The sequence below is a fragment of the Anopheles gambiae genome, chromosome X (genome assembly GCF_943734735.2).
Source record: "Anopheles gambiae chromosome X, idAnoGambNW_F1_1, whole genome shotgun sequence".
Classification (NCBI taxonomy): domain Eukaryota; kingdom Metazoa; phylum Arthropoda; class Insecta; order Diptera; family Culicidae; genus Anopheles; species Anopheles gambiae.
The window spans coordinates 18,803,866-18,823,865 of record NC_064600.1 but is presented as its reverse complement, the minus strand read 5'-3'; the positions used below and the strand labels follow the sequence as shown (position 1 = coordinate 18,823,865).

At 45.5% G+C, this 20,000-nt stretch overlaps 2 protein-coding genes across 7 annotated transcripts in view; both read left to right on the top strand.

Annotated features, from left to right (window-relative positions):
- Positions 1–20,000, top strand: part of LOC1270437 (fatty acid hydroxylase domain-containing protein 2) — a 428,943-nt gene that overhangs the window by 223,472 nt on the left and 185,471 nt on the right. The window lies entirely within an intron of this gene.
- The window catches only part of LOC1270457 (neuronal acetylcholine receptor subunit alpha-7), a 100,823-nt gene that overhangs the window by 6,187 nt on the left and 74,636 nt on the right, over positions 1–20,000 (top strand). The window lies entirely within an intron of this gene.

The window sequence follows — 20,000 nt, the reverse complement described above, 5'->3', positions numbered from 1 at the left end:
TCTCATCCTAATCCTATCACTAACACTAGTATATGTAACGATTGTGCCACGCTCTAGGCGTGAACACTCTGTCATAGGTTTCTTGTGTTATATAATAATTTTTATATTTTGTTGTGAAAAAAATTGTTTCTACATAGGCATCATCCATTAATTACGTAACTCTAATAGGGGCGGAGATTTCGTCAAATGTTAAGATTTGTTACATTGGGGACAGGGGAGCTAAACTTGTGTTACGTAACGCAGAGTAAAATGTTTGATTTGTTTTTTTTTTTTGTAATAACTTTAAATTACAACCAACCGTTACCTTACAACCTAGGTGTAACTTTACAACCTTCGAGGTAAAGTCGGCTTAAAATAAATCGCTACTTTTTACATGCACTATGTATGTATGTATCACGCAGGAGATAGAAAAACTTACTCAAGGATCGTCGCAGTGACGTTGCATTCCGTTACTGCGACGACCGCAGTGGCACGTATTCGAATATAAAGGCACGTATTTGATGACAGGGACATGCGATTTGCGACGCAAGAGGTACGAAATTTAACTGTAACGCTGGAAACAGGTGGAATATCAATTCAATTCCTTTCAAACCCAATTCGTTAAAAAAAAACTGGAGATGGAGTTGATGCAGTTAGCTCTTTTTTCGTCAGAGTTGATCATTGGTCGTAATGTTATGGAGAGTGCTGCATTATGTCATGAGCATTACTTGTTAATAACCAACAAAAACAACGAACATATCCATGGTACCTTGATGCTCATTGCTGATACTCAATGAAAGTGCGTCATGACATACCGAACGCGACATGCGAGTGCTTGAGTCCAACGCAATACTCTGACTGACAAGCTGAGCTTAATGCCGGCGCAAGGATTATCATGATATTTTCTAGTTGTGAACAGTGCTGCCAAATGCCACTGTTTTAATCACCAACACTGATGACTGAAACGAAGCATCAAATCAGCTCACGTACACAACTGAGATGATCAGAGGTAAGACTCAAACAGCTGGTGGATCAATCAAATGCTTGGTGACATTCTGTTTAGCACCCAACTCTTAGTCACTCACTTGGTCACGACATTTTCTGTCGGTGTTTCTTGGAATGTACTTCTGACGACATTCTTGGAATATACTTCGCGTGTGGTCGCAAGCAAAAAAAAAACAAGCATACTTTCTGGCTTTACTAATGCTAAACATGCAATGCACCACACGTGATGGTCGCAACAATAGTTACAGTCTCACCTCTGATCATCACAGTAGAGGTCGTGACGCTTACATTATTTGGTTCAGTCGGAATTTATCATGACTAGATCAGTGACATTTTGCAGAATTGATCACAGAAAAAACAAGTCATGACAAAGTGACTGACCAAGCGTTGATCACTAAAATATCACCAAGCATGTATTAGACACACCGACTGTTTGTGCCTCACCTATGATTATCACAATTGAGTACGTGACGTTGAAATGGATTTTGTTTTATTCAGATTTTTGTATGACATTGACAGTGACATTTTGCGGCACTGGTTATGGATACATCGAAAATACAGCCGAAACTTCGTCGAAATAGTACCAATTTTGTTCGTAACTTATAAGACATGTGTAACATACTAAGCATCACATGATGTATGAAATACATTAATCAATTTGATGACGACACAAAATCCAAAGCTAAAGAAACATTTCTGGACACATGGATATATTTATGAAGAACCAGGAAAATGAAATCCACTTCTGTTGATGATGATGCAAGAACATTGCAAACAGCGCTGAGTATCGGATTAACACAATATCTTCGAACTTGATTGCTCTATGGAACACCTTTTTCTTTATATAAAAATAATATTATTTTATCATTTTTCTATCCAAAAATTTTGAATATAGCGCAATCAATTAAAAAAAAATAAATGAAATATAAAAAATCTGATTTTGTTCAATAAAAAAAAACATTGAAATGGGAGGAGGCACAGATATTCATAATGATTGAGGGGAGGGATGTCTTCCAACGTCACACTATTGTACAGTTTGTTACACTATGGTCAAAATTATGCATTTTTTGTGTTACATAATTGATGGATGACGCTATAGGAATATGCAGCCACGAGGGGAAATTGAACACAAAAAAATAATATGCAGTTGATTACAAAAATATTAAACTAAAAGATATTTGATATCGAGAACCAACAAATTGAACATACAATTTTATGACAAACACATTCCTGAAAGCTATTGGACGCGTCAGTTGAGATATGCACAGCATTTGTGAGAATCGAACTTCAACTGTTTTGGGTCGCGGTGTAGATTGTCTAGTTTGTTCTAGAGTGTCTGCCCATGCACAACATACATTTGTACAAGACTTATGTTTTGCTCGTTAGGAGATGTCAGTGCGCAGTCTTAATGGTACTTGTTCAGTTAAATATACTTTAAATCCTTACTCGCAATGTTTACAAATTACAATCAGATTTACAAGTTATTAGTTGAAAATAGTGAGATGTGCTAAAACTGGAACGATAATACATACCTAAGTAAGATTAATTAAATCTTTGGTCAAGCACATTAAGATGATTAGACGACGACTTAAGCAAAAAATACAATAGAAAAGGGCATGGCTAAAGGCTAGACCAGAACAAAATAAGTGTAATCGCTAGTACATTAACCATAAAAAAAAACATTTGTAGAGATTTGTACAGTGTTCCTGATTCTGCTGTCTAACGCTGTTTAATAGAATTGTAACGGACAAAGAACAAAAAACAGACTTTAAAATAAACGCTACTTAACGTGATTGAGCGCTCAATCCATCTAACACCAAATGCACTAAGCTAATGTACTAAAAACCAAAACGCTTTGCTTGTTAGCTCACACTGTTTCGCTCAGACGATCGTGGCAAGGATTAGCGTTTCAGGCTGAGCAGAGTCTTGGCGGCAGCTTGGGAAATGTGTTTCATCCCTCAGCAAGCCCGCACCAAGCGAAACCTGCAGGTCTCGATTTCGGTCTAGATTTAGCTACAATTTATTTCATTCCTCATGCTCGCCCTACGGTCCCCGAAACGATAAATAAAACTCTCTCGTGTGCTCCGAGAAACAACAACCAACACAATAAGAACAGCCTTAGCCCAGGAAAAATGAGCATTAATTAGTCGCTCGAGTGAGTGACGGTCGGAGCACGATTGAGCCGAGCGAAATTGGCAACAACGCTGTGGTATACGACGCTAAACTGATGAACTGGATTTGGCGAACTACAAAACAACGAGCATCCCCAAAGCAAATAATAGTAAAATCAAAGAGAGGGAGAGAAAGAGAGAGAGAGAGAGAGAGAGAGAGAGAGAGAGAGAGAGAAATGGAAGTAGTAGCGAAATGAGATGAAAAAAAACAAAGCAACAAAACTGCAAAAAAAAGCAAAACAGAAAAAAGCAGCGAAACTAACGCGACGAGCCCTAGCGCCGTGTTTGTGATAGCGAGCGGCAGCGGCAGCGCATCCCGGCGCATTTTACAGATCGCGCGGTACCGTGCAGAGCATTCTGCACTGAAGGGGATTACGGTTCTGATTACATTATGCTGATGATGTGCTTGTTCGTGGAACCGGTTCTCAGTACCATCCGCTCCGCCACCACCCGATAGGTAGTTAGCTCTCGCAATCGAGACTGATTATGGGGCTTTGCCGGCTCAGAAAGAGTTGAGCCAGCCTTGGGAAGAATACGTCACATTTTTATGTGTATGTCTGTGTGTGTGTGTGTGTGTGTGTGTGTGTGTGTGTGTGTTTGTGTACGTTACGTTATTTTCATCTCCGGTTCGCTGCATCAGCCTAGCCACGCCGACGTTTCCTTCCCAGGCCACGCCATCCAACCGATTGCGCGATGGGTGCCATGCGCCACGGAATGCATTCGTTTCGATTGATGGCGAAAAGGGAGGCTGACGATGGTGTGCTACACTCTTGCCGGAACAGCCGCCTGCCCTACCGGGGTGGGGAGGGTCGAGTGTGGAAATTCTTGCAATCATTCCCAGTGTGCCTTTTTAATGTTTTATGTATGTGTATGCTTACTTTACTCTTTTGCATCCTTAGCAAGTTCTCTCTCTCTCTCTCTTTCTCTCTTTCTTTCTCTCTTTCTCTCTATTTCTCTACCTCTTTCACTTTCTCCTCCTCTATGAAGAGGCCTTTTGTCAGCCCATCGGCTGAAATCAGCGAAAATGGTGCCCGGTGGTAAATGTTGCTAATTTGATACTTTGTGGACTGCCGCTCTACTGGAAGTGGAAGACGTAACAAATAATAGTTGCAACAATATTAACAAGCAAAACGAACGAGAGAATTGCATACTTTCAGTCACTTTGGAGTGGAAAGAAGAACATAACACGGACGCTCGGATTTTTCGGTGCCTGTGCTTCACTCGTATGTTGGAATGCCCGTGGGAGTGAAGGTCAAGGAGTAGTGGAGGAGATCCTCGTTGGGAGAATGGCTCTCGATGCGGGAAAATGTGCACCAACTCCCGTCGCTAAATTTCAATGAGCTATCATTTTTATGAACGCATTCCAGAGGCCATATCCACCCCTTTTTTTCTGTGCCAACGCTTTTCCCCTTTCGAGATTCGTTTTCGGGACGGGAGAAAGTTCTGTTCTGTCAAACTCAATCATGCGTCCGTTCCGCAGCCAGTAGTGTGTTGGATCTACGGGCGGGCGATAATAGGAGCAGAGAGCGACGAGAACAGGGCGAGGAAGAAAAAAACAAACCAAAATAGGTTACACCAAGGCGTCCACGGTTTGCTGCTCCATCGGCAGCAGTGCGCGGGCAGGATGGAAATAAATTAATGGCCAACCTAGCTATAGCCCTTTTTGGCTCGCACGATTGTCACTCGCATTTGGTGGTGATGGTGGCACCAGCCGGGTTTGATTGTTAAACTTTGCCCGCGATAAAGAAAGAAAAATAAAATAACCACGAACGCCCGGCCGGGATGCGCCACGAATGTGCCCCGAGAAATATTTAGTTGGCCTGGCCTGATCGCATAATCGGGAGTCGGGGGGAGGGGGGGGAGGAATGGCGCTGCGGCTAGAACTTTTAGACACTCTCGCCTATGCGAGCTGAGATACTTCTGTCGCAGTATTTCGGGTCTGCCCAGCGTCAAGCTTATCAGCGTTGATGTGGCCGCCCTTGATGTTGCGATAAGCGGCCACCATCCCACAGATGCCCAGCTGTGCATCCGAGCTAGCCTGCCCTAGTTCAGTCATCACGTCATCTTCAATCAGGCTTTGTGTGTGTGTGTGTCAGTGTGTATGAGGATGCTGTCCTTTATCTCCATTAGCAGTGGTAACATTTTCCCGGCTCTTCTATCCGCAATAGCATACACACACATACTCACACACATGCACTCTGAGACATGATCAAAGGCGCAGTCGACAGGCAGGAAAAATGGCTTGACTTTGTCCTTTGCCTGCACAGCATTCGACTTACTCGGCGTGTATGTGAGTTTGAGAGTGTGTGTATAAATGGTGAGGAGTAGGGCAAATCAAAATGAGTGTAAAAAGAATGCCATTGACTGTTTCGATGTGTTGTTCGTGCCTCCTTCCCGCCGGTCGGCTCCCGCTGTTCACTACGAAACGGCGAACGGAAGCAGCTGCCGGATGGTACAGTGCGCATTGTTAGGCAAGCGTAATATGCCGCGTCGACTACTCGCATACCGCCGAGGCTGCCCTGGTTGAATTCTTCATGCCGGTGCCGCGGCTGCACGAAACGGCTTCGTGATTAATATTGTGAATCATTCAGATAGTTTTCCCGATTTTCACATCGCTCGAGCATCTCATTACCGGAGATCGGTGGCGCAGCCCACACCATTCGACATTGAGCGAGTTACACAAGACGTCATACGGCACACGCAAGACGTGAACCCGGGAGCGTGTCATACAGGGAGAGCACAATGGCTAGCAAGGCGCACTATTGTTTGAAATTAAACACAGAACGAGACGGCAGAGCACGTGTAGCGAGCACGGTGGGGTAACTGGAAATGCTACACTATTTGCTCACCCGTTTCACGTGCGATTCGCATCGGGTGCGCTTGAATATTTCACCACCTTTGCATTGAAACGGTGTCCAAAATGAATATCCTATCCCTATGTATTGATTGCTCGCGAAACGTTGCGATTGCTTTGCAAACGGACAGTATGCAGCGGAATATGCGCGCGCGCTCGGTTTGAGAAATTCATAAAATGATCGAATTTGAAATACGTGTTGCAGACGCAACCGTTTGGCGAACTGCATACATACGGTTGAGCATGCGGAGTGAGTGTAAGAGGCGGAGGATGTGTTATTTTGATTCGAATGAAAAGTTCTGTAAGTGTATAATTGACCGCTGGATGAATGCCTAAGGCCTCTACTGTGTGTGGCAAAAGTTGATATTTATTTTAGTTATCGTAATGAAAACGTTTTGCCATTTTGGAAACCCACAACATACCGTCGGTGAAGGGAATTGCATGCAGTGCTGCAAAATGTCACTGTCAATGTCATAAAAAAATCTGACTGAAACAAAATCCATGTCAACGTCAAATAGTCATTTGTGATAATCAGAGGTGGGTGTGACCGATTGGTGTTACCAATGAATGCTTTGTGATATTTTTGCGACCAACGCTTGCACAGTCACTAAGTCATGACTTTTTTTTTACTTTGATCAGTTCTGAAAAATGTTACTAACATAGTCTTCACATAGTCCGGCTGAAACAAAAATCTATATCAGCGTCACGAGCGCTACTGCGATGATCAGAGGTGATACTCAAAACGATTGATGTGACCAATGCATGCTTGGTGACATTGTGTGTGACCAACCCTTGGTCAGTCACTATATCATGACTTGTTTTACTGTGATCAGTTCTGCAAAATGTCACTAATATAGTCATGACAAATTCCAGCTGAAATAAAATATTGTCAGCGTCACGAGCTCTACTGTGATGATCAGAGGTGAGCCTCAACCAGTTGGTGCCACCATGACATGCTTGGTGACATTGTGTGCAACCAGCTCTTGTTCAATCACTTGGACGTGACATTTTCAGTCGATGATCATCGCGATAGTCATGGGATATATGCGATGCGTGCGAGAGGTTCCAAAAAACAAAATGAGCATGGTTTCTTGCTCTGGTTGACCCGACTAGTGTTGGCCGTTCCGGTCCGAACCTAGTAAAAAAGTTCTGTTCTTTATGTAGGCCGTTCCGTTCCGATCCTTTATACAAAATCGTTCCGTTCCGTTCATTCCGTTCTTTCCGTTCTTTCCGTTCATTCCGTTCCGTTTCGTTCATTCCGTTCTTTCCGTTCATTTCGTTCCGTTCCGTTCATTCCGTTCATTCCGTTCCGATCATTCCGTTCCGTTCCGTTCATTTCGTTCTTTCCGTTCATTCCGTTCTTTCCGTTCATTCCGTTCCGTTCAATTCGTTCTTTCCGTTCACTCCGTTCCGTTCCGGTCTTTGCCGCTTCAATATTGTTAGCAAGGTGCTATCGTTCGTGCGTTCCGTTCTTTGAAAAAACCGGCTTTGTCCGGCTGTTGCTTGCTGCATGCAAGATAACTGTTCACTCTTTCTCGCACACAGTATGTGTTGCCTGTGTACTCTCCCATGCTCACAGAAATATTCATCGCACTTCGTCGCGTATCGTTTATAAAAATCGTGATAAGCGAAACCAAAAATGGTGTTGCATTTGGTATTATGGTGCAATTTGTAACATCCATTATCCTTTTTGTTATAATTTAGTTTGTCTTAACTAGACAAATAACTATTATAAAATTTAAATCTGTACACATATGGCAGAACGGGTTGGAAAAGATGTATTATAATATGCGAGTATGAACAACGAAAAATAAAATGTATTAATTTTTAATGCCACGATGTCCACATGATCTTGGCTCTCGGCATGATTCCAATATTTGGCCATTCGATTTGAAGCATTCTGTTCCATTCGACAACCGTGTGAGTGCCGTGATCTTGTAAACTATTTGTTTTAAATAGTAAATGAAATTCAAATAATTAGTCAATCTCGTGATACAATCGTCAACTCGTAGCACTCAATAACATCGGCATGGGTAAAAGCCTCGAATGGATCGTGCCCCCATACGCTGGGATGATTATCCTGCTATGGGCATTTAATAAGATATTGATAGCCAAGCCTATTAGTGGTACAGGAACCGAAAATGGTCGTCGCATCTAAAAAGTTTAAAAAATGCTAGATAATAAATGCATGCTTTATATTAGCACAGCTGTTACAGCTTACTGGGCATAGGTTGTACCCATCTACATTTGGTGTCAGATACGAAACCCCCCCCCCCCCCCCCTCCCGGAAGATAGTTTGGCTTCTAAGCTCTGGGTCGGTTCTTTTGCACCCCAGGTTCAAGTTCCGTTCTTTTTGAAAAATGAACTAGTTCCGTTCCGTTCCTTTTTTTAACGAAATTCCCAACACACTCCCACACACAACCCGACACACCATCAAACCAGACAGAGCGAGAAAGATGCTTCATTTTGATGCTTGGGACCACCCACCAAGTATATTCCAAGAATGTCGTGATTATCATAGGGCGAAAATGTTGTGACCAAGTGAGTGATCAAGAGTTGGGTGCTACAAAAAATGTCACCAAGCATGTGATTGGATCACCAACTATTTGAGTCTCACCTCTGATCATCTCAGTTGTGTACTTGAGCTGATTTGAGTGTCATTTCAGTCATGAGTGTTGGTGACTGAAACAGTGGCATTTGGTAGCAATTTTCGTAGCCAGAAAAAATCATGATTATGCTCGTGACGGCATTAAGCTCAGCTTGTGAATCAGAGTATCGCGTTTGACAGATCAAGCACTCGCATGTCGTGTTCGACATGTCATGACGCACTTTCATTGAGTATCAGCAATGAGCATCAAGCTACCACGGATATGTTCATTGTTTTCGTTGGTGAATATCTCGTGATGCTCATGACATTTTGCAGCACTGATTGTATGTTGCTAGAAAAAAGGTAAGCTGCCAGCATTACGTTTGGTGGTTACACAAACATAGCATACTTTGATACATGATATTGCCAGCTATATCCAATGGTGTTAATGATATAATAACATTTCCGGTAATTATCGCATCTTCTTCGGTACTTGATTGTATGTAAAACGATGCTTTTTGTTTCAGCCAATCATCAACACTATAAAAATAACAAATGGGATAATTGCATGCTGCTGTCTCCTGCTACCATTAGCCTGCGTTATCTTCAGATTGTGGAGAGCTTAAAAGTATGCAAATTACTGTCGTATCAAAGGCGATGGTGTCCCTCGCCCGTTTCTCGATATCTGAATACCTTACTTATTGAAGAAACAAACATCATACACGTATTCATCAATTTATGCAAAACGTGTTGCGTGCCTTTATGCGCTCTGCTTCCTTCCCGAGCACCGCCAATGAGTAACACATGCCACACACAGTTCAGCCTTTCCAAGTGTTATCTTATTGCGCACACACATGCATAGCCACAAAACAAAACACACACACAGTCAAAATCATCTGCAGCCGGAACGTTCTGGTCGTGATTGCGGCTCGCTCGTCTTTATTAATCGCCACGGACTAATCTTCTCAGCCCATCTCGGGGGTTCTCGAGGGCCCCAGGTAGCTGCAGTGTGGCGCACGAATGGCGCCAGACGCGGTGCCTGGTACGGTAGTCTAACCTGACATCCGGTTTCGCCCAGGTCGCGAGAAGCTGCCAAGATGCGAACGGCCGTAAAATGTGTGCTGGTCTCCCGGTTTGTACAGGCAGTTGCATACACACACACACATTTTGGCACACACATATATATATATATATATATATATATATATATATATATATATATATATATATATATATATATATATATATAAATATACGAATAGCTTTGGAGCCAGCCAGCTTCTTGGCAGTGGTAGCCATAGCCACACGGAATGAAGAATGCAAGAAGAAAACGGTCAACAATGCTCTAAGAGAGAGAAAGAGAAAGAGAGAGAAAAAAGAGAGAAAGAAAAAGAAGAGAGAGAAAGAACGATGCGGGATTGTGATTTAGACTGTTTTGAGAGTATAAGGGCAGCGAAAAGGGAATGTCAAAAGAGTTTGTTGTGCCTCGCTTCCTGCTGCTCTGCGATTTTTTTTTCATTCTTATCTCGGCCCGAGACATCGACTTCACCCTACCCGTGTGCTTCCCATGTTGATTATCTACCCAGGTCAGCGGCAGGTGCCGGATTGCGGATCAATGATTGCCCCTGTACGGAACGAATTTCCGAGGCCACCGCGTTATCTCGCTTCCGAAGCGAACCAAATGGGAGCGAGCAGGACCCCATAAAGGGCTGGCGCTTTCCGGAAAACGCCCCCTTCTCCGGCCAATCTCCACACCGCCGCCAGTTCCGAAGGAAACGGCAGTAAAATAGTGCCCAAACCTTGACAGTTTGCCAAAAGAAGTGTAGAAAGCGGGTGGGAAAAGAAAAACCGAAATTGCCATGTGCATGGGGAAGAAGGGAGAGTGCTTTACACGGTCGTGTACATGTGGTGCGCACAAATCCTGCTGCGGTTAAATAATTTAAACGGACTGGTGAAGCCGTTCAACAACAACATCAACAACAACAACAGAATGAAGAGAAAAAAAACATACACACAACCCCAACCGAGGCATATTACTCGTTCGATCGTTATTTTACAAATCCCCATTTACTCCGGGATTGCACCCGGGGTCCCAGGGATCAATATTCAGGTCAAAGCGTTTACCACCACCACCCCCTCTGCCCGAGTGCACTTCACCATGGGAAAGCATAGGTTGGTGGTGGCCGGTTCGCATACGCTCCCAAACTACTAGCTACGGTGGGGATTTGTATACCCGTAGGTTTTAATAATGTAATAAGCGCTTTTATGCCGGGGTGCGAGGTTGCGAACTTCCTGCCTTTATTATTATTTTTTTTTTTGTTCGGCTTTCACTGTCCATTTTTTCACCTCATTTCAAAATCCCCACTCGACAGCACAACACCCATACACTGATTGCACGGATTCAAAAACCAATAACATTCCGATAAACCATCGACCCGCGGGATGGAGCGTCGGTGCTGGAACAGCCTCGGAAGTAACGGGGAATCATTTTGCGGGGGTGCGATCTTCCCTTCAGCATGTTTCGCGGAAATGGTACTCTGGTCCATTCCGGCTAGAATTTCGAGTGTCTTGACGTCGCCGCCACCGCACGCCTAATGGCACCCAAGGGGCAAATGTCAAATTTGTCGAATGGCACTGCTATTAACGCTAATTAGTCGTACAATTATTTACACACTCCGGGTACGGCTGTGGGCCGGGCTCGGCTGATGCTCCGGTATCGGTTTCAATCGACACGACTCGGCTCGACAATCGTCCTGGAAGGTGGGGTCCCAACCGTCCACAGCTCTTTTTAGGGTGCCGGCATGTGTCTCTGTCTGTGTGTAGCAACACACACGCTGATGGCAAAGGAAGTTCGGTGGATGGGTATGGTTAGGTTTGCCCGGGCAAGTGGATGGCTCCTGTTCTTACAAGCAGCAGGCAGGCCCGCCTAGCAGACAAGAGAATCGTCGATAATGTGATGTAATTTATGAAAATTCAATTGCATTTCATTTGCGAAGCGAATTATCTGCTCCGCCCGCTCTGTGCTAGCCGTCTGCCCTGTCGCCTCGCATCGATGCTGAGTGCGGAGTGAATTATAGCGATATCGGTGGGATGCCAATGGGTACAATTGCAAACAAGAAGGGATCAGTAGCGTGAGAATGTCGATAAGGCCTGCCAGCCTGGATGTCTTACACCGTTCTTTATCATCGGTTGTTGGATTATTCTTGTGTCGCAAAGGAGAAGAGCTCACAGTCTGATGTTTGGGTCTGTTCGTAATCAATTTATGAAGAAGAATTGAGTGATCCTGTCAAATGCTTCATCTTCTGGCATTTAAAAACTGTCACATTTTAGCAAAAGTTAAAGTAAATGTTAAAGTGCGCTAGATTTCTAACACAATCATTATTTGGTCCTTTGGACCTCGGTTCACTAAATATTCTATCAAGTTGGCAATTTGCAATAATTGAAAAATGCTACCCGAGCGAGCCGGAAAGGGAAAGGGAAACCGGAAATGCAGATAAAAACTGCTCCACAGCACGACCGCAGCAAACACTGTCACACGAAATGTCACGTTTCTACACCATTAACTGGAATGAATGGTTCGTAAGTAATAGGCGAGCCGACGGTCTATTGAACAGCTAACAAATATTCGGCCCTGTTTCGGGTAATCTGATTTGGATCGACCTCTGGAATCCAGAAATGGAGAATACCCGCTCCCTCGTTCTCGCCCACCACCTTTCGCTATCCTGCCTACCTCTCTCACACACACACTCTCTCTCTCTAAACCACTTAAAACCGGAAGAGATACCGGTTTTGCGGGCGAGCCAAGTGGTGCACGCGTTTATTATTCAAAGCGAAATTATGTCTCAGATGGTTAGCCGAATCGGTCGAAGGTGACAAAACCATTGGCCAAACCCTAGTGCTTTCGATGGGGGTGCTGGAATATTGGGACCGTTTCGCTTGTGTCAATTCAAAATTCATACCACCCCGGGGGTTTTGTGGTTGATTAATTTGCCAGCGCGAACAACGAACAAATGCTCAATACTTCAGAGTGGCAAATAAAGCGAGAAAATTGCGACGTGGCCAAGGGTAAGCTGAAAGGGTGGTCGTGGTAAAATAAGGAAACGCTTCTACGAAATGAAACCTTGACATAGCATCCCTAGGCTGCGCCACGTGGTCCCCGGAAATCTCCTCCCCCTTAAAGACCTGAATGCCTTTTGTGACATTTGTTCGGGCTCGCTAGAACAATTTGGCCCTTCGAACCGGATTAAATAATCATCCATTTTTAATCGACTCTTCTCGACCTTAAAAAAAAAAATGCTGAGCTTGGGAGTTTCAACTTTTGAAGCCAGACACGGCTAACACACACATATACATACACACACTCACGCACAAAAATATACATATATACACGCACACAGAGTTTTAATGCGGTTTGAAGGCAAAGAAACGCGACCCTGCTGGCCCCGGGCGAAGAATCTAATTTATCTCGACACCCTAATTATCAGCGCACTGCTGTGTGCGGACGAGCGAACGATGCTAATCGGATGTCACGTCGATTTCTCGAGTGCTTCACGATAACGCTGCGGGACACTTCTACTTGGGGGCGAAACAAAAAAAAAAAATAAAAATAAAAAATCGATGTCTGCTACGTCCGGCCGAAAATTCGCATGTCTCGGGCGAATCACATCGGCGAACTGTTAGTGCCACTAACGCGCTAAGCACGAATAGCACCATTCCATCTCCCGGTAACGAGCGTGCCGCCAAAATTCAAATAAACACGGAAACGGTCCTTTCCCTCCTCGTGGGGAGCACTACCTCGAGAAAGGTAGGTGGAAAAGGAGGGAGAGGGTTTGTTTCCTTTCGGGAGGGGAAATAAAATCCACAATATTCCACCAGGGCCAAAAATTAATCTCACTGTCGGGAAGGGCTCGCTGCGAAAGTCTGAAAAGTAGTGCAACCAAGAGACGAGAAAGGGAAGGAAAATAAAAAAAAGACAAGTGTATCCGTTGCTTTTAATTAGATTTCGTCCTTCTCGTCGTCATTTCCCATCACACACACACGTATAGATAGATACACACATACACTTACAACAGGGAGAGAAGGAGAGACAAAGCCAAACAGAACAGCACACTGAAGACGGCGTGGACGACAATCGCTGTCCTGTTGGCAAGCGAAGTTAAACATTATGGCCGAAGACTTGGCCAGGGATTTGGTATGTGTCTATGTGTGTGTGTTTGTGTGTATCTGAGTGTGTGTTTTCTAAAAGAATCAGCAATTTTTTTCGTTGCTTTCCTGCTTTGCCGCCTAAACGAGCCGGAAAAGCTTTCGAAATCCGGCTGCCAGGGACAGTGTCCGGAGAAACGTAATGAAGAACTCTCTCGCCTACACACACACACACACACACACACACACACACACACACACACAAACACTGTGATCGGCGTCGACCGATTTCTGTACCATTTAATGCCTTAACTTATTCTACCAAAAATGTATCATTCGTTTAAGGACATACTGTGGTTGTTGGAGACGCTTTTTTAACATGCCACCGAGCTTACGGAGAGAAAAAAGCGAGTTTACACTGCACGTTTGTTGGGAGGTTCGTGGTGTTGTTGAATTGTTTTCGTTAACAAAGTTCAAAATTATCCTTCACACCCAAACGATACAGTGTGGGGATGTCTCCGCGTGCTAGATGATCGCCTACATCATTATAAGAGCAAGAATTAAGGAAGAAAAAGAAAGAGAACGGGTAACAAGCATACCTTCCTGCCCTAAAAGCACAAACTGTACATTTTACAGGAAATTTAATTAAATATAGTTGCGCACGGTGTCGGGCGGCAGTGGCTGCCAGCAGCAACAAGACACAGCAAACCTGCTTACCGCAGCGCGCCAGAGCAGAGCTTCGAAGTGGAAAGCTCGCTTCGAGCGCTCTTCACAGGTTTTATGACATTTTGCTCGGTAGTTTCTTGCATATGTATCTGCGTGTATGTGTGTGCGTTAGCAAAATGTAATCCTACCAAACCGTCCTGTGCAAACGCAGCTTCTGGTCGCACACGCACACACGAAACAAAAAATCCCAACCTGCCTGCAGCTGACGGCTAGTTTATGTGTTGCATCTGTTTTTTTTTTTGTTCTCCCTTCCCTCTAGCAGACGACAACCATGATGCCAATTTCGAGCTGAAGTGGCCGAAAGGTATAAAGAAGCAATGATAATGAGAGAGAATACAATCACACACACATACACACACACAGTAAGAGGTAACGTAACTTCCCGCTTCAGGAGGTTTTTGATGGTTTTTGCCACCAAGAAAGCCCCACAGGCGATCAGCAACAATTAGTTACCAGCGGCACCGATAATGCTTCACGCCGGCTTGTTCAATCTTTGCACAATGCACGACTGCTGTCGGCAATGACCACACATCGGAGCGGTGGAATCTTCCCGCAAATCTTGAACAGCGCCACATCTTTCGGTGTGGTTCGCACTCATGCCAGAAGCCACTCATGCCGCTTCGCAAAAACGGACCCCGCCTGATGATGCAATCGGGGTGTGACACTGTCCAGCCGTGGGAAGCAGATGGGAGACACGCTCGCACCCACATACGCAAACCAACACACGTGGAACGATCGAAGCGAGCACGAAACACATTCATTTGCCTAAGCAGCGATGCGGTACGGGTACGCGGGAAGCTTGTCATCGTCAGATTATATCGTTTCTGCCTAAGCTACCCTGCAGCTGGGAGTCGCTTTTGGAGAGATTCTTCTAGCTTTGTTTCGGTTTTTTGTTTTGTTTTTTGTTTTTGGTTTTGTTCCCAGCATCTTTCGGAGACTATCGAAACCGCACACTCTCTGGTGTGACGTGAAAGATCATCCTTTGTGGGGAGCGCCCCTGCCGGAGCGTCCCAACAGCGAAAACCAAACAAAGCGAAACAAAATATGTATGTGCGGCCACAGCTCGAAACACGGGATGGCTGCGAGAGCACACTTTTGCTGCGTCCAAAAGCCACACACACACACACACACACACACACACACACACACCATCACCCCTCACCCACCCTTCCCTCACTCGCAGGCAAGTTGTGTTGCTGCGTAGGGGAAACATTCCACAGCAATATATAAGCCAAAAGTGACAGTGCATTTTGCGGCTGTCATGGCTGGGCTGCCCATCGGTATTTCGTTACAGGCTTCGCAGGGGGTGTGCAACTAACACAAAAATAAAGCACATCGCGCCCCCCCCCCCTCCCGAGCCGCCATTACGCTCGCTCTGTACATTGCGATAGATAGTCACAGGGACTAAAACACCACACTCGGTCGAGTGGCACAACGGTGAGCGTAGCAAGCGTACAAGCAACACACAAAAGAAAGCAGAAGCAACAGAGAAACGAAACGAGAGGAAAGGTATTCAGAGCGGCGGCGGCGGTTTTAAAAGCGTTTTAGCATCTTCAAGCTTCTTCAACAGAAAAGCCTCAACCCTCCTGTCTCTTGCTCGTTTGCGAGGTGAAAACACCATCTCACCGTTAACCGATATTATACCTATCTGGAGCACAAAAATCGCACAGTTCGTTACTTTGCAGAAACATCGTGTGCAAGCTCAGTTCGCACACAGTCTGCGCCACACTCCACCGGCACGTTTTAAGAATGTTTTCAGGTTTTTTTTCTTTCTCTTTTTTTCGTTTCGTTTGCTGCCTGTCGTCGGCAACGTCGGGCAGCGGCTGCTTTGAATGCAGAGCGGACCCGGTCGATATTTCTTTACCGTAAGTGCAACACACAAACACACACACGCACACCGACACATCGATTACTGTATGCACTGAATGCATCATGGCACAAGAGTTCATTCATCTTCAGCCCACTAACAGGGACAGGGCAGGGGAGAAGGAGACATTGTGTCGTTGAGACACACAGAGACCAGAGCTCGCACTGGGTTTGTGCACCCTCACCCCTGCCCATCTTCGACATGTACCCTTTCAAGCGGTGACCGATTAAAGTACTCGAGCAAGCTCCTCGCCCGCTCGGTGCTGGTGGGTCGTGTGTGCGCTGTTCATTTGGAACGGATTTTTCACCAAAAAAGGGTGCCGTGAAGAGTTGTGTCGCTAAGTGGACCAAGCGGCGCACCAGCGTGTCTGTGTGTGCAGTGTGCGCACAGAATTTATGGCATAATGGATACCGAAGCACGAACGGGAATAATCTGTTTCAGCAGGACTTCACGGGGCTCTCAACTCTTAGTCCTTGCTCGGTGTCTTGCCCGAATGTCTCGGCACAGCAAGTATGGAAGGGAGCAGCAGCAGCAGTAAAAAATATCGAAAATTGTGGCAACCCCTACCCCCTTCAGGGTTGGGACGCGGCCGGCTGTCACACAATCGTGTCCGTGCTGAATGAATTAAGCGAAGGTTGCGTTTCGAACGGTAGTATTATTTGCACTCTTTTCAAATTGTTGCAGCCTTTTTTGTTGGCTGTTGTTTCGTTTTATGTGGTTTGAAGTCGCACTACCAATTCAGAAATTAAACAAGCACAACGAACGCCAACCAGCACCGCATCTTCAGGGTTCGTTATTTGCTCTCTGGACATTTTTATTTAGACACTGGTGACGGTAGCGATAGCAGCGGGGGAAAAAGGCAAACAAAACTTTCATTGTGCACGTTGGCACGAAAGGACACTCCAGGGACGGCGGGAGAATGTTACAACACTGCCAGTTCCATTGTGCGGAGTTGCATAGTACACAGGCGCACATCCCAAAGGGAAGGGCGGGGGTGGGGGGAGGCAATGTCTTCGACACCGCGAGTTTGAGGCACACAAGTACATTGGGTTTGTGGGATATGTACACACACACACACACACACACACACACACACACACACACACACACAATGAGACGACACGAGAGTCCTTTATATTTTATGCATTATTTTCGCTCCGTTGTACATTGTGGTCCGCCGTGTGGCGCTGAATGCTGGCAACAGACACAAAAGGTCGCTGTTTGTTGTTGTTTTTGTTGTTGACCTCCCTTCCCGTCTCTCTCCATACTCCTCCCCCCCCCCACCCCTTGCCTCGTCAACAATTGTCCGGATGATGCGGCCTCCTTATAAACGCGCTTTCTTTTCCCGAAGGATACAAACACACACGTGTCATGTTTGCATTGGAGGTGGGATATTCCTATTACGTAGGATCTGCATTCTTTGTTCTTTTTGTGTGTGGCAATTTCGATGTACTCCGAACATTTTAAACTTCACTTATTCATGCTAGTACGTTGCGTTTCAGATGCTAGCCACTAACGGCATTATTGCAAAATCCCAAAGTCTTGGCAGTGTCTTGACTGCTGCCTGGATTAGGCGCTCTAATTCGACACCTTTTCAATCGAGCATGAATTTCTAGCCGAATCCCCCTCGTTAACATTCAGACTTTCTCCTTCGCCTTCGCTCCCTATTACGTGGTATATCGTGCACGAGAGCCGATTAATGTGTGTATGTGTGTCATTGACTTCTATTCGACCAACAGTGCTCCTGTTTGCCCAAGCCCAACGTAGTGTCTGACCTGTCTGGGGCGCTATACGACAGACGTATCTGACTACGGGTACCCGTGTAGTAGTGACGGTGGTCACTGTAATCAGCATACTCTCTTTCATCGCCGCCGATCGCACACACGACCTGTAAAAGCTTCGCAGTATTGGTGAGACACCTGGCAGTCGTCGTCAGTCTGCAAACGGTAGCTTCCGCCATTCCAGGTGCGGTGCCGCGCTTGTTTGGCAAACAACATTTCACATTTCTGGTTGTACCGAAGATAGATTAGCCAGGATGCCGGTGTGTGTGTGCTTCCCCCCAAGACAAACATAACCTGAAAAGCGTGTCTTTCAGGTGCCACATCGCGCTCCTGCCTCACATGCAAGAAGTGTGTGAAGAATGATCCAAAGCCAAGATGGCTTCCTCAGGGGGTGATGTACTAACAAGAGGAGGGCTGGGTGGGTGGCAGTGGGGGGTGGTTGCAGAAGGCAGAAAATTCGTCGTTGTATCTTCCGACGACATACAGCATACATACACATACACACACACACACACACACACACACACACACACACAAACACACACACACACACAAACACACACAAACACCTAGTTTGTAATCTCATCTTAACCATCCCTCGTACAGAAGCAACGGCAGATGTGCGCACATATCGCGATTGGGCAAAACCTAACGGGATGGTTTCCATTTTCTTTTCGGAAGCCGTTCTCAATTTCCTCGCATTCAATAGACGATGACAGGTTGTGCACACGTGCAGTGCCAGCTTAAAGATGGCTCACACGCCAATCTCTGGCCGGGAAAAGATCACCGAAGCCGAAGTGCCAGGACAACCACACTATTTCCCCGACATCTTGGATTAACGCTATAAAAGGCGCTCCCATCGGTAAAAAAACACACACACACACATAACACGGTCTAAATAGAGCGTTTTAGTTGTTAGCTTCCCCACTTCGTGTGTTCCATAACTTTCCCCCCAGCGGTAGCTTTTATATTGCTTTTAATGGCAGTTCAGTTTAATCGGGAACAAACGATTAGATTAAATCGAATCGCCGCATGTTTCGCCTTTTGCTGCTCTAGACGCTGGTCTAGATCAACTGAATGGAGCTGAACGCTTCTTGGGAGCTCTCTTCCGCTTCCCCAACGCGTTGCTTCTTTGATGTCTGTTGGTGGCAGGTTTGTGTTTTCGCTTCTCGGCTGCTACAATCTGTCGTCGATTCGGACGTAGAAAGTAAAGCCAAGATCTGCCCGCAACTAATAGGCAATTTTGGAGATTCCGAGCCTTTGCTCTAGAAGGCATATTGTCCGCTGAACAAATCAGGGATGTAACCAGATCCGGAAGGCACTCCACTGTCTGGTTTTTTTGTTGTATATTCTCCAAAAAATAATATCACACCAACATGGCAAGCAGCACGTGGCCATAGGGAGTCTCCCCAATTCTCAATTTGACAACAGTAGTAAAAACAAAGAAAAAATAACACACACAAATGAAAATTTAGCAGACAACGGCAACAACAAAAAAACTACCAAAGATTAGGCAAATTTGTGCCCAGATAGAACTCGTGACCGAGTTCCCCACTCGTGCCGAGTGTGAGTGGACAGGCGGAAGACGCTCCCTTGTGTGTTTGCTGATTATGGATTTGGCCGGGCGCTCAGTTGAAGCTAATCCAGCAAAAAGGGGTTTCCCAAGCGATGCTGAGGTGCGTCGAAGCGATAAAGCGAACAGACAACAAACACGCGCGCACACACACACACACACATGCTGAAGGAAGGAACTGTGGCAAACGCCTTCCTCCCTTGTCCGAAGGTCCCTGGTTTGTTGTAAAAGCATGCTGCCAAAACCGCCAAAAACCAACCCATGAGGGTAGGCAACAATGAGCCCCCTCCCCCCCCTCCACGCACCCCGCCTCCC